This window comes from Pistacia vera, unplaced genomic scaffold (genome assembly GCF_008641045.1).
Source record: "Pistacia vera cultivar Batoury unplaced genomic scaffold, PisVer_v2 Contig71, whole genome shotgun sequence".
Classification (NCBI taxonomy): domain Eukaryota; kingdom Viridiplantae; phylum Streptophyta; class Magnoliopsida; order Sapindales; family Anacardiaceae; genus Pistacia; species Pistacia vera.
Genome location: NW_022196568.1, coordinates 522,561 through 537,327, shown reverse-complemented (window position 1 = coordinate 537,327; position 14,767 = coordinate 522,561). Strand labels below are relative to the sequence as shown.

General features: G+C 37.7%; 1 pseudogene; it reads left to right on the top strand.

The window, feature by feature from the left end:
- Positions 1-14,659, top strand: part of LOC116114344 — a 46,134-nt pseudogene extending 31,475 nt beyond the window's left edge.
- Positions 14,660-14,767: the final 108 nt, after the last annotated feature.

The window sequence follows — 14,767 nt, the reverse complement described above, 5'->3', positions numbered from 1 at the left end:
CCCAATTAATTATAGGTTCATGGTATGTCAAAACCCGTAACTTAATTTTATCTAATCGTCATCAATACAATGGACGTGTCATCATAAAAACTCCTTTCCATAAACTTTTTGTACTCTGGCCTGAGATTTCCTTTTTGCCAATGTTTATTGACATTCGTCTAGGACTTGGGACAAAAACTATTTCGAGTCAACGGATCCCATCTTACCATCATTTCTTCTCACACATGAATAACATGACCAAATAGGCTTCTTACACAAGACATGACTAGTCTCGTGTATATACCCCATATGAATTATATGCATCTTATGTCAGTCCATGGAATGCACATTTGAACAGATGCGTGCTAAGGCTATGAGAACGGATACCAGACATTTTGTTGTTTTATTAATGGATATGCTAGTAGGTCTATTCCATAAGGTTATTAGCATTGTTAGGTTGGCTGCAAAGTTTGAATACCTGAGAATACTCATTTGTAATGCAGTCATATCCGCTTGTGCAAAGTTGAGGATTTGATGGAGATGGAAAGAGTTTTTTAGCCGATGAAAGAGAAGCAAACTCAACCAGATTCTAGAACATTTGATATCATGATGGAGGCTAGGCAAAGTAGGAATGAATGACAAGTATATGATCTAGAACAAGAGAGACTGAGGATGCTGGCTAAGGCTTCTAAAATCAATTAAGCTACTGAAATGAAGTGGCGTTTATTTCTGATTGAGAACCTGAGGCAACTAGAAGTGTTATGATTGTCCAAGTTTCATGTGTGACAGACTGGGCTATATCGGAATTACTGTTTGAGCATGCAATTAAAGCTTTTTCTTTAGAAAAGGCTGCAATTGCTCATTCTCTATCCTTTGGTTTGGTGCAACACTGTTGTAACAGTCCATTGGATATCTCCATTGTTCTACAAAACTGTTTGGCTACCTTAATTGTGTACAGATTTGATGCAGCAATAGAATTGATGATTACGTTTTTGTAACTTGAAGAGATTTTTATTATTTTTTTGTTACTTTTCTTTCTGTAATGTGAAATTCCAAATAGTGTCAGCATCACATTTCTTGCCTTTCTTCTTTCTACTCTGACGACCTTATGTATGAAGTATATACAATCATTGTGGTAGGTAGATGGTGAGTCGCAGAGATCTGATTCATATTCTTATTTGACTTGCCTTCCTCCTAAGAAATCTAAAATTATGTTAAAAGCTTATGCCTATTGGTTTGCTATTAGCAGCTGTTTGACAAATCTAAGGCAGGAAACCGGGAAAGAATCATTTGAAATCCCAAAAAGAAATGTGAGTTGCAACAGAACAACCTGATTTGGTATTACACAGTTGCACACTGCCAAGCTGAAAGGTCTTATCTTTGCTGATAAATTGTAATGACTCTCTTTCTAGCTAGTATACTCGTAAAATAACAGTAAAACTTACTAAATATATATAAGAGGCATAAGTTAAATACTTACCTCAATGTGGGCGTTACAGAAATCATCTGATGTTGCAATCAATCCCATTTGTTTTGTATATTGTGACTCATAAAATAATCAGAAAATTTAGTAAAATATCTTATCTATCAAATCATTTCGTCTCTTTAGACTTTTATTTGATGGTGTTATGGCCGGAGAATTCAAGAAAAGAAAGAAAAAAACTGAGGAGTGTATGGAAAAGTTTATCTCTTCATCAAAACTGATTATTATACAACAGACAACTAAACCATCCACTGTTAACAACTACAGCAAAGATTTTTCATATTTGAATTTAAACTCTAACAACCAACAAAACATGCTCCAAATACATCATTTACATGTCTTAATCACACTAAACAAATCAACCAAAATGCACCAAAAACTGCAGCACACACGTCAGACCAACTACAAAAACATAATTCAATTGGTGCCAAAAACATTCAAACTGTGCAAATTGGAATTTGATGCATTTCCAACAAAGTATCATTGCATCAACACTCCTCATTGATACCTTGCTGGAAACACCAAGTTTGAGCCCAAGTTCTTCAAACTTGGCTTTGGACAATGCTTTGGTCATAATGTCAACAGTTTATTCTCACCCTTGCTGTGAATTAAAGTAACTTCACCATTATACTCAGCTTCCCTCACAGCATGACATTTTATCTTGATATTCTTGGTCCACATGAAGAGCTGGATTTTTGGCCTTGGCAACTGCAGAATGGTTGTCACACGGAATTGGAGTGGAGTTGGACTTCTCTAGTTCTGCTTCAAATCTGCTAGAATTTTCCTAAGCCAAATGGCTTGGTTCACAGCTGCTGCAGCAGATATATACTTTGCTTCTGCTGCGGACTGAGCCACTGTCTCCGTTTCTTGACAGCCAACAAATTGCACCAAGTTTATGTAAAAACACATAACCTGAAGTGCTTTTCATGTCATCACAGGATCCTCCCTAGTCACGTTGGTTAAACCCAGCAACTTCAGGTTTTCAAACCTTTGAATCAATGCCAAGCCTGGAGCTCTCTTTCACATATCTTAACCTCTCTTGGCTACCCTAAAATGCAATTCACTTGGACTCCTCATGAACCTGAAAAGATTGGAAGCAACATGAGGTCTGGTAGTGTGGCTGTTAGTACAGTAAGTATCCAATTAGGCTTTTTAGCCCCTCACACTCTCATTGCACCATCATCCTTACTTAGCTTCAAATTGGAACCAATGGAGTGTCTACTGGTTTGTAACTTTCCATGCCAAACTTCTTGAGGACTTCATTTGCATACCCTCTTGGCACATAAAAATTCCATTATTGGATTGATATTTCCATACCAAGGAAGTATGTCATTTCCCCCAAATCTGTCATCTCAAATTCATTTGCACGGACTTCTTAAACTGGCTCAATTGTTCTACATTACTCCCTTGTTCAGCAGCATCATCCACATACAAAGAGACTACAATCAAGTCACCTTTAGTCTCCCTAACATAAAGTGTTTGCTCATTAGGACTTTTAACATATCCTAGGCTGCTTAGATAGTCATTTATGCGACTGTACGTCTCAGGTGCCTACTTAAGGCCATATAAAGCCTTCTTCAGCAGTACACTTTATCTTCTTCACCTTGACTTGATAACCTTCAGGTTGCTCCACAAAGATTCCTCACTCAACCACCATTTAGGAATGTCGATTTAACATCAAGCGGAAGATTTTCCAGCCAAATTGAGCTGTTATAGCAAGAGTAACCTGATATTGTCATGCCTAGCCACTGGACCAAAAGTGTCAGAAAAATCCACCCCATCTGCTGTGCAACCCCTTAACCACCAGCCTTGCTTTGTGTTTGGACATACCATAGGATTAAGTTTTTTCTTGTAAATCTACTTCAATTGGATTACTTTCCTGTTTCCAAGTCTGTCAACAAGCTTCCAGGTGTTGTTTTTCCTACATTGACATCTCCTCTTGCATTCCTTCCCCAAGCTTCTGACCAGTACTTCAGTATAATCCTTTTTTCAAGCACACCATATTACTTCTTGCATAACATCAGCCAAGGTTCTGATCCCCTAATCGAAGGCTCTTCATCCTTTTCAGTTTCAGCCTCTTTAATCAGACTCTCGGTTGTTATGTAGTTTGCAGTCGGCGTCAATCTTTTTATCCCCCAATTCTAGATTGCTCTCTCATCAACCTTACATCCCTTGTAATCACAATTCTTTTGGATTAGGAATGTACTCTATAGCCTTTGGACGACTGCGTTACCCTATAAAATTCTAGCTTCTGATTTTTCATCTAATTTGCCTCTTTTGTTTGCTGGAACCATTACATACAAGTCTCCTAAACACTTTAAGACTACTCATTGTCGGTTTGACTCCACTCCAGGCTTCAAATGGATTCTAATTCTTGACAGCCTTGGTTGGGAGTCTATTGAGGATGTAGACCCCTATGTTGACACTTCAGCCCAAAACATTCTTGGCAATCTTTTCTCTAATCATACACCTAGCCTATCCATGAGTGTCCTATTCTTCGTTTCACTAACTCCATTTTGTGGTGTAGTATAGGAGTAGTGAATTGGTGCTTGATCCTTGCATCTTTTCAAATGGAATCAAACTCCTTTGATGTGTTTCTGTCCCATTATCACTCCTTATAGTCTTAATTCTCACCCTATTTGATTCCCACCTGCAGCTTGAAATTTTTAAAAACTGCAGCAACCTCATTCTTTTGCTTTAGGAAATACACCCAAGTCATCCGTGAGGTCATCATGAATAGTACACATCTCTACTCCCACCATGGATTCAGCTTGCATAGGGCCACAAAGATCAGTATGGATCAGTTGGAGTTTTTTAGTTGCTCTCCAGGCCTCATCCGTGGGAAATGGTGCCTACTGAGCTTACCAAGTTGGCAAGCACTGCAAAGACTTTTCTTCTCTTCAATCTTAGGCAGGTCCAAACCATATTTTTGCTCCTAAGCTCTTTGGACCATTATATGAAAATGACCAAGCCTTTTGTGCCAAATTTTAGATTCTTCCAACCAGATGACAAGGCTAAGTACCAGGATTTTTTCACTCAACTGGGAAGCTTTTCCAACATTTTCACACACATTAGTTCTTTCCATCGGCATCTATATGATACAAGCTGGTTTTGAAAATGTAGAGAATAACCTTCTCTAACATTTGCCCAATACTTACAAATTTTGACTAATTTCAGGTAAATAAGACTGAGGGATAATTTTAGTACATAATGTTTGGACACCACATCTCCTATGCCTTTGACCTCCACAAGTCCCTTTCCAATTTTAACTTTGGAACTATAGAGCTGTCCAAATTGATGAATTTTTGTAGGTCGTAGTCAGTGGGTTGGTGCAGCCACTGTTAATCAGCCCAGCTTCATTGCCGATCTGTGTTGTGTAACAAAGGACCAAAGAGCTGTTCAGCCTCCTGACATGTTGTTATCTTCTCCAACTTGAGCTTGCTGTGTTGGCTGGCTTCCCTTTTTCTTGCAAACTTTTCTATGTGCCCAAATTGCTTGTAACCTCTGCATTGTACGCTGGTCTACCAGAACCTCATCTCAGAATGCCCTTTCTTTTTGCAGTGGTGCGCAGGATACTCCTTCACCCCACCTGATTTTTCCCACTGACTGTTGCTCTTTTCTTTCCCTTTTTTTTTCCCCACATACCTCATGTTATGTCCTTGTGCAGGCTTGCCTTTTTGATTTCTACCATTGCTCCCTCACTTGTGTCTTCCTGCCTCAAGTCTTCTTTGTCTTAGCTTGGATGCATGAACAAGCTCAGTCAAGTGATCTGAGCCATGTCCTTAGAGTCCTAAGGGAAGAAATTTTGGACTCAAACCTCTCGGCAAGCTCACCAAGACCTTCCTCCACCACTCTTCTATCTTTTACTCAACCCCTAACAACCTGATTTTGTTGACTACATTCATTAGCCTGTCAACATAATCCTTCGCTTTCTCTGATTCTTTCATCCTCAACAGCTCAACTCCCTTCTCAAATTCAGCACCTGCATGTTCCTAGTTGTGTTACTTCCATGTATTCCTCTCTCAACTTGTCCCATGCCTCCTTTGGAGTTTCATAACATAATCCTTGTGAACACAAGGTGCTCTTGGTGACTTGGCAGCTTCCTCTTCATGCATTCTGATCTGGTTCAGGGTGGGATTTGGTCCCAAGGCTGCCTATTCTCTTCTATATACTGCACAAGCCTGTCCCGAGGGGAGCCTTCATTTTACAGCCCACATATGATAATGTTCTCCATTGAAAACTAGAGGTGACATCAAGCTGATTAAGCAGCCATTAGTTCAAACAGATGGTCTGAAACAGGGAGGTTGTTGAGCAAGGTGGAGTTCTTGAACAAAGTGAAGAATTGATATGTGAGGAAGAGTTTTTCAGGTTTCTTAATGGCTCTGATACCATTTGATGGTGTTATGGCCAGAGATTCAAAGAAAAGAAAGGAAAAAACTGAGGAGTGTATGGAAAAGTTTTTATCTCTTCATTAAAACTGATGATTTATACAACAATACAACTAAACCATCCACTGTTACAACAACTACAGCAGAGATTTTCATATTGATTAAACTCAACAACCAACAAAACTGCTCAAAATTATCATTTACAGGTCTAATCACACCTAACAAATCAACCAAACACCAAAAACTGCAGCTCACACACGTCAGACCACTGCAGAAACGAATTCAATTGGCGCCAAAACATTCAAACTGCAAACTGAAATTTGATGCACTTTCCAGCAAAGTATCACTGCATCAACATTATTTATACCTGTCATGGGCGTGAGACCAACTCAATCAATGAAGGTATGGCCTAAAATTGTTCAGTTTCCTTAAAGTTTTCATATTTCATTGCTGGATTATGGTGATCTTTATTATTTTATTGTTATCATAGGAAGCGCAAAGTCCACCCCAACTTCACCCTACTAAATATTCATATTGTTTAACAGTCAAGATAATTTCTACTTCAGCTCAACAACTCTGGCGTTTAAATAATGATATTCCTCCTGTTCTTCTGTGAGCTGACGATACAATTGTGAAAGAACAACCATTTTGACAGCGATTTAGATGCCTCACTTGCATGACGCCATGGATTACCTCACCCACTTCCATTATTATATATATCTTCCTTCATTTTCATACCTATGCAGTGACTCAAACTTACACTTGTTCTTCTCTCTCTTTAGCCTTCATTTATGCAACAATAATATGGCTCAGCTGGCAGGTCCTGATGAAATAGAGTCTCTCAGAATTGATTAGGGGAAATTGGAAGAAGCTTAAGGTCCTCATTTAGAAGTTCACTTCAAGTTTTCGTAGTATTACTGAGGTTAACTATGCTCCTGATGATGACAGGAGGAGGACGAGGGTGGTGAAAATGAGATGCAATGGGCTGCTCTTCAGAGATTACCAACTTTTGAACGGATTAACACGGCTTTGTTTGATGAAAAGAGGAAGATGCTACCGGGAAACGTGTTGTTAATATTACCAAACTGGACCCCAGGAGCGCCATATGTTCATTGACAAGCTCATCAAACTATTGAAAATGATAACCTCCGATGTTGCACAGAATTCGAAGAGAATTGACAAGTAATTACCTTCCTTTCTAAAATGCATAGCATTCTGCCTTTTAACTTCACTGATAATACAAAATAGCGGGTGTTTGTCTGTAAATATTTTTTACTATTCAAATTTCCATATCTCATATTAAACTGATTTGTTATTGGTATGCTTTTTAGGTGGGAGTACAGTTGCCCATGTGGAAGTGAGATAAGAATCTTAGTGTTGAGCAGAGTGTGAGGTCTTCATGGCAAGCCTCTCCCACTCTTTGGAACGCCACCAAGAGCATGCTTCATGTATGTTCTGTGTATCACTAACTTTTCTTTCTCACCATTGATTTAGCAGCAGAGGAGCATTTCTAAAATGTGCTTCACAATCCTTAAAATGGAGTGATCTTGTGGGTTTCTATGTCTAAGATCCTGAAAAAATGCCTTTTTGTTTTTATTTTTTTGGGTCAGTGGTCGTTGTGTAATTTGCTTGACCTTTGTGTTTGTGCCAGGGGATTACTAATCTGTTGGGTTCAAAACAAGAAGCAAGCTGAGAATCTTAAAAGATATCAGTGGCATCATAAGCCTGGAAGGTAAACTCTTGAAATTCCCTGACTTTTTTAATTACCAATACATATATACATAGCCACCAATGAGGTTTTAGTCTTCTCACCTTCCAGTCTTTAAAACCAAATGTTGAGTTTTACAACTTAATATCCTAATTTCCATATTGTTGTATGGTGTTGCTGAAAGCTGCCTGTTACACACATGATATGGCAAGATTTCCTTAATCTTTCTTCTTCTTCTTCTTTTTCTTCGTACCAGTAGTTTACAGGACAGTATACTCAAAACTTCAACTTCTCAAAATTGTGTGGTTTTTTTTTTTTTTTTTTTTTTTTTTTTGGTTTAATAGCCAGTGTCCTTGTTAATTGTGGCACGGGTTTGAGGAAGGGATTGGACTTTACTTGTTAAGCTTCCGAGTTTAATTTATTTTATCTTTGTTCTTGTGCACAAGGATTGAAGCAATAACTTAACAATTTGAGAATATGTTTGCGAACTTTGTCTGTGTTCATTGCAGGATGACATTATTGCTTGGTCCTCCAGGATGTGGGAACCACATTATTGTCCGCTCTCTGGCAAACTAAGTCATTCTCTCCAGGTTACATTAATCTTCATTGTTTTACTTCTGTCTCGGATTCAGTTCTCTAAAAATTATTATTTACATCTTCATCTTTCATGCACAGGTTTCAGGGGAGTGTCCTACAATGGTACAGACTAGAAGAGTTTGTTCCTCAGAAAACATCAGTACATAAGCCAACATGCATATCTCCAGAGCTGACAGTGAGGGAAGCATTGATTTTTCTGCACGTTGTCAGGGTACGGACACCGAGTGGTAAGCAACATTGGGTGCTCAAATGATGATTTTGATGTAATTTCTTGTCATATTAAGCTTGTCAAACCGATATTAATCGAGTAATTTTTTTCTGTATATGAAGAGATCATGATGGAAGTCAGTAAAAGAGAGAAAGAGGCAGGGATTGTACCGATCTTGACGTAGATGCTTACATAAGGTACACATACAGCATTCTGAATTTTTTACTTAGTATCTTCACTTGATTTCTTAAATGTTGGACGCGATAGGTTTTGCCGTGTAAAAATCTTGAAGTTTTTATTTAAGAGTATAGTGTTAAGACTATGTTCTAAGAATCTTGCTTATATGGGGACTAGTTACCAAGTAAAATGAATTGATTAAGATTTCAGAAAATCATGTAAGTTTTTTTCTTCGTTGCAATGCTTTATTGTCAATCTTATATAGTAATTAGCCATATTCGAGGTCATGACCCTTTTAGCATTGTACTAATAACAGATAGTACTATTGCGGTTTTTTCTTTTCTCTTTTTTTATTCTGTACATTAGAACCTTCCATGCACTGCTCTGGGTCCTGTTGGTAACTGAAACTGATATTGTTATTACAGGCAATAGGTTGAAGGACTTGAAAGTACCTGCAAACAGACTACATTTTAAAGATTTCAGCAAGTAAAATCCTGCTTCTTTTTATAACTTACTGAGACATGCATATTTGCATGGTAATATTTTCTGTCTTTTTCTTTCAGATTCTGGGACTTGATATCTGTGCTGACACACTGGTTGAGATGCCATGAGAAGAGGTATCTGGAGGTCAAAAGAAAAGGTTGACTACAGGTGTATTCATATGCCAATGACTATATTATAGATATATGATGATTTAGCTTTTTACTTGAAAAAGACGATCAATGTTTTCTAAGAATTATCTTCTGGTGTGTTACATAGGAGAGTTGATGTGTGGGCCAACAAGACTCTTTTCATGGATGAAATATCAATGGCTTAGACAGTTCCACCACTTTTCAAATAGTCTCCTTCCTAAAGCATTTGGTGCATATTACTGATGCCACGGCATTGATTTCACTTCTTCAGCCAGCACCGAGACTTTCGATCTCTTCGATACATAATTCTGATGGCAGAAGGGGAGTATTGTGTACATGGGCCACCCACACATTTGCAAGTTCTTTGAGGACTGTGGCTTTAGGTGCCCGGAGAGGAAAGGAGTTGCTGACTTCCTTCAGGAGGTAGATTTACAACATTATATTTATCCCCTTTTACTGTATGAAGTGGTCTTTTTGCTAATTTGTATTGCTCCGGTTCTCTCTAGGAAAATCAAGCCCAGTATTGCACCACAAAGACAGCTTTATAGTATGTTTCCATTGAACACTTTGTCAAAAAGTTTAAGGAATCTCATATGGGCTTGAAGCTGGATGAGGAGCTTGCAAGCCATTTATCAAGTCTCAGAGACACAAAAATGCTCTATCCTTTGAGAAGTTCTCGTTAACCAAATGGAACTTTTTAAAGCTTGCACAAATAGGGAATTTCTTTTGATGAAGAGGAATTCTTTCACTTACATATTCAATCCACACAGGTACCATCCTTTATTAAAATCATTTCATGTTATTACATTTATAGATCCACTTATATGTGCCTTCTAATCCGAAGCAATTTTGCATTCTTGTCTGTGCAGCTAGTTATCATAGCTTCAATAACAATGACGGTGTTTCTACGTACTCAAATGGCTGTTGGTGTTATAGATGTAAATTACTATGGGACTTTATTCTATGCACTTGTTATCTCCGGTCGACGGATTTCCAGAGCTAAGCATGACAGTCTCAAGACTTGCAGTTTTTTAAACAGAGAGATTTGTGCTTCTATCCTGCCTGGGCTTATGCATTCCGACTAGTTCCTCAAGGCTCCACTTTCATTTTTGGAAGCTTTTGTTTGGACTGCCCTCACTTACTATGTTATTGGTTACAGTCCTGAAGTTGGAAGGTGAGTCTAAGATAGAAATGTTTTTTTTCTTAATGGGAAATGCAAAGGAGTTATATTAAAACATATGTAGCTATCGCATATGTTTGATCCATTTCCTCTGTCCTTATGTGGATGTGGCTAACACAATTGTTCCAGGTTTGATGACAGTAACCATCTATTTTAGTAATTTAAGATGCTTGGAGCAAAGATGACAAAATGAAATGACTCTGAAGGAGAATAGTTATTGAGTTCTAAGATTTCTAATTCAATATCTAGGCCACGGATGCTTTGCATGGTGGCTATTTGCTACTGCTCTTTCTTTAGGTTCTCAAGGACTAGAATTATCTCTTGCTGAGCCATATAGTGATCTTCATGATGAAAGCATTTCTTTGGACTGCCCTCACCCCCTTTTTTTTTTTTTTTTTGTTGTGTTTATAGGTTCTTCCGCCAGTTCCTTCTACTCTTCCTTGTGCACCTAACATCAATATCGATGTTTCGTTCTATTGCCTCGATCTGCCGAACTATGGTTGCTACTATGACTGCTGGCAAGTTTGTACATTTTTTCTATTATTATTTGGAGGATTTGCATTCCAAGAAGTAAGATTGGTTTCCAGTATTCATTTCTATGTTTTTATTTGAGAATTGAACAAGTGTTTACTTTTTGAGTTCAGCATCTATGCCTTCTTGGCTAGAGTGGGGATTTTGGTTTGTCCTTTGACATATGGGGAGATAGGCATGACAGTAAAGAATTTCTGCTCCTCGTTGGGAAAGGTATTTTATTTGACAATTAAACCAATTCACTTGCAGGAAGAGAATTAACTTAAGAAAAGGATAAATTATTCATTATGTGGAATTGTTTGTTCAATTCACAGATATGTCGGACACCACTTTGGACAGCAAACACTGGAGAGCCGTGGATTGAATTCGATAGTTATTTTTACTGGATCTCCATTGGTGCTTTAATTGGATTCAGGTGCTTTTCAATCTTATTTTTACCTTGGCTTTGACATTTTTGAAGCGTAAGTGACTTCCTTCCACTGCTCATTGCCTCTTTTTAGAGAATTTGTACATTACATGTGCTAACTGATACATTGGTACATGTCAGCTCCAGGAAAATCCCGTGCCATCATTTCTTATGAAAAGTACTCTGAACTGCAAGAAAAGAAGATGATAGTAGTGGCTTAGACAAATTAGAAAATCCAGTAATGCTCCTCTAAAACTGTTGCAGGACCTAAAAAGGGTGAGCAAATTTAAATTCTATAATTTGTATAATTCTAGAGGTTAAGACTATTTTAAAATTATATTTTATAGTAATGATGTCTCTTGTGTTTTCTAAATCTTACTTTGAATGTTGCAGGAAGGATGGTTTTACCTTTTGAGCCCTAACTTTAACTTTTCAGGATGTGCAGTACTATGTGGATCCCCTCAGGTAATCATGCTAAAGCTAGTTTTCCTTTAGATTTTTAAGTGTCTGAATATTTAAGGCTTTGCTGCAATTTTTATTTAGGAAATAAAAAGCGAGGTTTTGAGGAGAAAAAGCTCCAGCTCTTTCGGATATTACTGGTGCATTCAGGCCTGGTATTCTTACCGCATTAATGGTGTCAGTGGAGCTGGAAAAACAACTCTTATGGATGTTTTGTCTGGAGAAAACTGGTGGCTATTCAAGGAGAGATAAGAATTGGTGGATACCCAAAGATTCAAGATACATTTGCAAGAATATCTGGTTATTGCGAGCAAATGACATACATTCTCCGCAAGTTACTGTTGAAGATCAGTAATATATCTGCTTGGCTGCGCCTTTCACCTCGATTACTCAAAAACTAAAGCTGTATGATATCCTTCTGGTGCTTATTTAGCATTTGGTCTCGGATTGATCATTGAGATTGAGTTCTGAAAATTTTCTTTTGACTTTGCACCCAGCATTTGTAAATGAAGTCCTTGAAACTATTGAGCTTGATGAGATCAAAGATTCTCCTGGTAGGTTTGCCGGGAGTAGTGGCTTATCGACTGAGCAACGAAAACGGCTGACCATAGCTGTTGAGCTTGTTGCAAACCCTCCATCATATTCTTGGATGAACCCACTTCAGTTAGATGCAAGAGCAGCTGCAATTGTTATGAGCAGTGAAGAATGTTGTTGAAACAAAGAACAGTTGTTTGCACCTCCCCAACCAAGCATAGACATCTTTGAGGCATTTGATGATGTAATTAATTACAGCTTACTTTCACTTTATGCATTCATTTGGCTACCTTCGTTGCCTGCTCCAATGTATATCTATGATCACAATGCTAATCATTTTGATCTCACTGCAGTTGATTTTAATGAAATCTGGAGGACGAATTATCTATTGCGGGCCACTGGGTGTGCACTCAAGTAAGGTTATTCAGTACTTCGAGGTAAGTTTCTTCAGCAGTTTTGTAACTGCAGGACAAATTTTCCATCTTTGCTTTTAACTAGTAATATCTGGTCTCTGGCAAACTACAATCTTGGCCCTATTCCATTTTCTTGTCATTCTTGCAATAGAATATCCGTGGGGTGCCCAAGATTAAGGACAATTATAATCCAGCAACATGGATGTTAGAGGTTACTGCTAAGCTGTGAGCTGAACTTCAGTTGATTTTGCACAAATATATAACGAGTCCACCTTATACAGTGAGTACAAATTATGGGTTGACTTTATTAAATCTCAGCCTATGAGCACTTGTTCTGTAAATCTGTGTACCTTTTCTCAGCAAAATGCATCATATGAATAATGATTCGTGGGTGATTGACCAATACAAATTAAAGAATATATAGATTTGTAGATGAATTTACTTGACAGAAATCGTTGAAATTTAGCTTATACATGACTCTCTTGCTCTATGCAGGGAGAACAAAGTTGGTTAGGAATTGAGTTCGCCACCTCCTGGTTCAAAGGACTTGCATTTTCCTACCCGTTTTCCACAGAATAGTTGGGGGCAGTTCAAAGCATGCTATTGGAAACTGAATTTGTCTTACTGGAGAAGTCCTTCCTACAACTTTACACGCATCCTTTTCGAAACTGCTTATCTCTGCTAAATGGCATACTGTTTTGCAGCAAGGAAAGAAAATGTAGTCTCATCTTGTATGTATGTTGGCATATACCATGGAAACACAAGTCATTAACTTTTAATTACTGACAATATGCAATTTTGTCATGTAATTTTCAAAATATAATTAGCTTTGCACATTCATGTTCAATTTCGGAGATTATGATAGTAAGTTCAGTATCACTTATTGTGATAAACCGTTTCTTGTTTTGACAGAGATAACCTGCAAGATCTATTAAACATACTTGGTTCGATGTACTCACAGTAATATTTTTTGGCATAAACAATTGCTCATCAGTTGTACCATTTTTGCCACTGAGGACAGTTCTATACCGGGAAACTTTTGCAGGAATGACTCCATGGGCCTATTCATTTGCCAGGTTCAAATCTCTCACGAAATCTAGTTTTAGATTATCAGGCTTCATTACTTTGCAAAAATATTATCAGGTTCGAGTGACCGGAATCTAATTTCAGGTCTAGTTAAGTTCCATACTTGTTCATTCAAGCAGTTATATTTGTGATCATCACGTATCCTATGATGGGTTACTCCTTGTCAGCTTATAAGATATTTTGGTTATTCTCTCATGTTCTGTTCACTTATAGCTTCACTACCTGGAATGCTGGTGTGTCTTTGACACCAAACATTCAATTGGCTTCTTTTGAATCATCTGCTTACACAATGCTGATCTTTCTCTGGCTTCATCGTACCTAGACCAGTAAGCTAATTAAATATAATGTTATCCTGATATTTCCTTATTAGCATTGACTTCTTGGGGAAATTATTTCTTCTTCAAATATGAAAAACCTTGGTTTGTTATGTTTTTATTCTGTTATATGAAAACAAAATCATTGGAGTTCTTTTTTTTTTTTGCAGCAAATTCCAATTGGTGGACTGGTTGTATATCTATCTCCAACGTCTTGGGCTCAATGGCATGTTAACTTCGCAATACGGTGACATTCACGAGAATATCATCATTTGGAGAGACTAAAACAGTTGCTGCTTTCTTAAAAGATTACTTTGGCTATGACCACAATCCTTAGGTCTTGTTGCAGCTGTTCTTATCACTTCCCCATCCTCCTTGCCTCCCTTTTCGCTTACTTCATTGGCAAGCTGAACTACCAAAGGAGATAGTAATTCGTGTTCGGTATCTATGATGTTACTAAAGTTATATGAGATATATTGAATAGACACTGATAAAACTATTAATAGCAAATTTATGGATGTATAATTGCTCAAAAGAAAAGGAATCAATTTGTGCCTCTTTTTAGTTTTGCTTGTAGTGACTTTTCTTGGTAATTCAAGGAGGGCTTATGAGGTGACTTGCTTTTTTGATGTTATTCAATCGAGTATATCTAAGATATGGGATAAACTATAG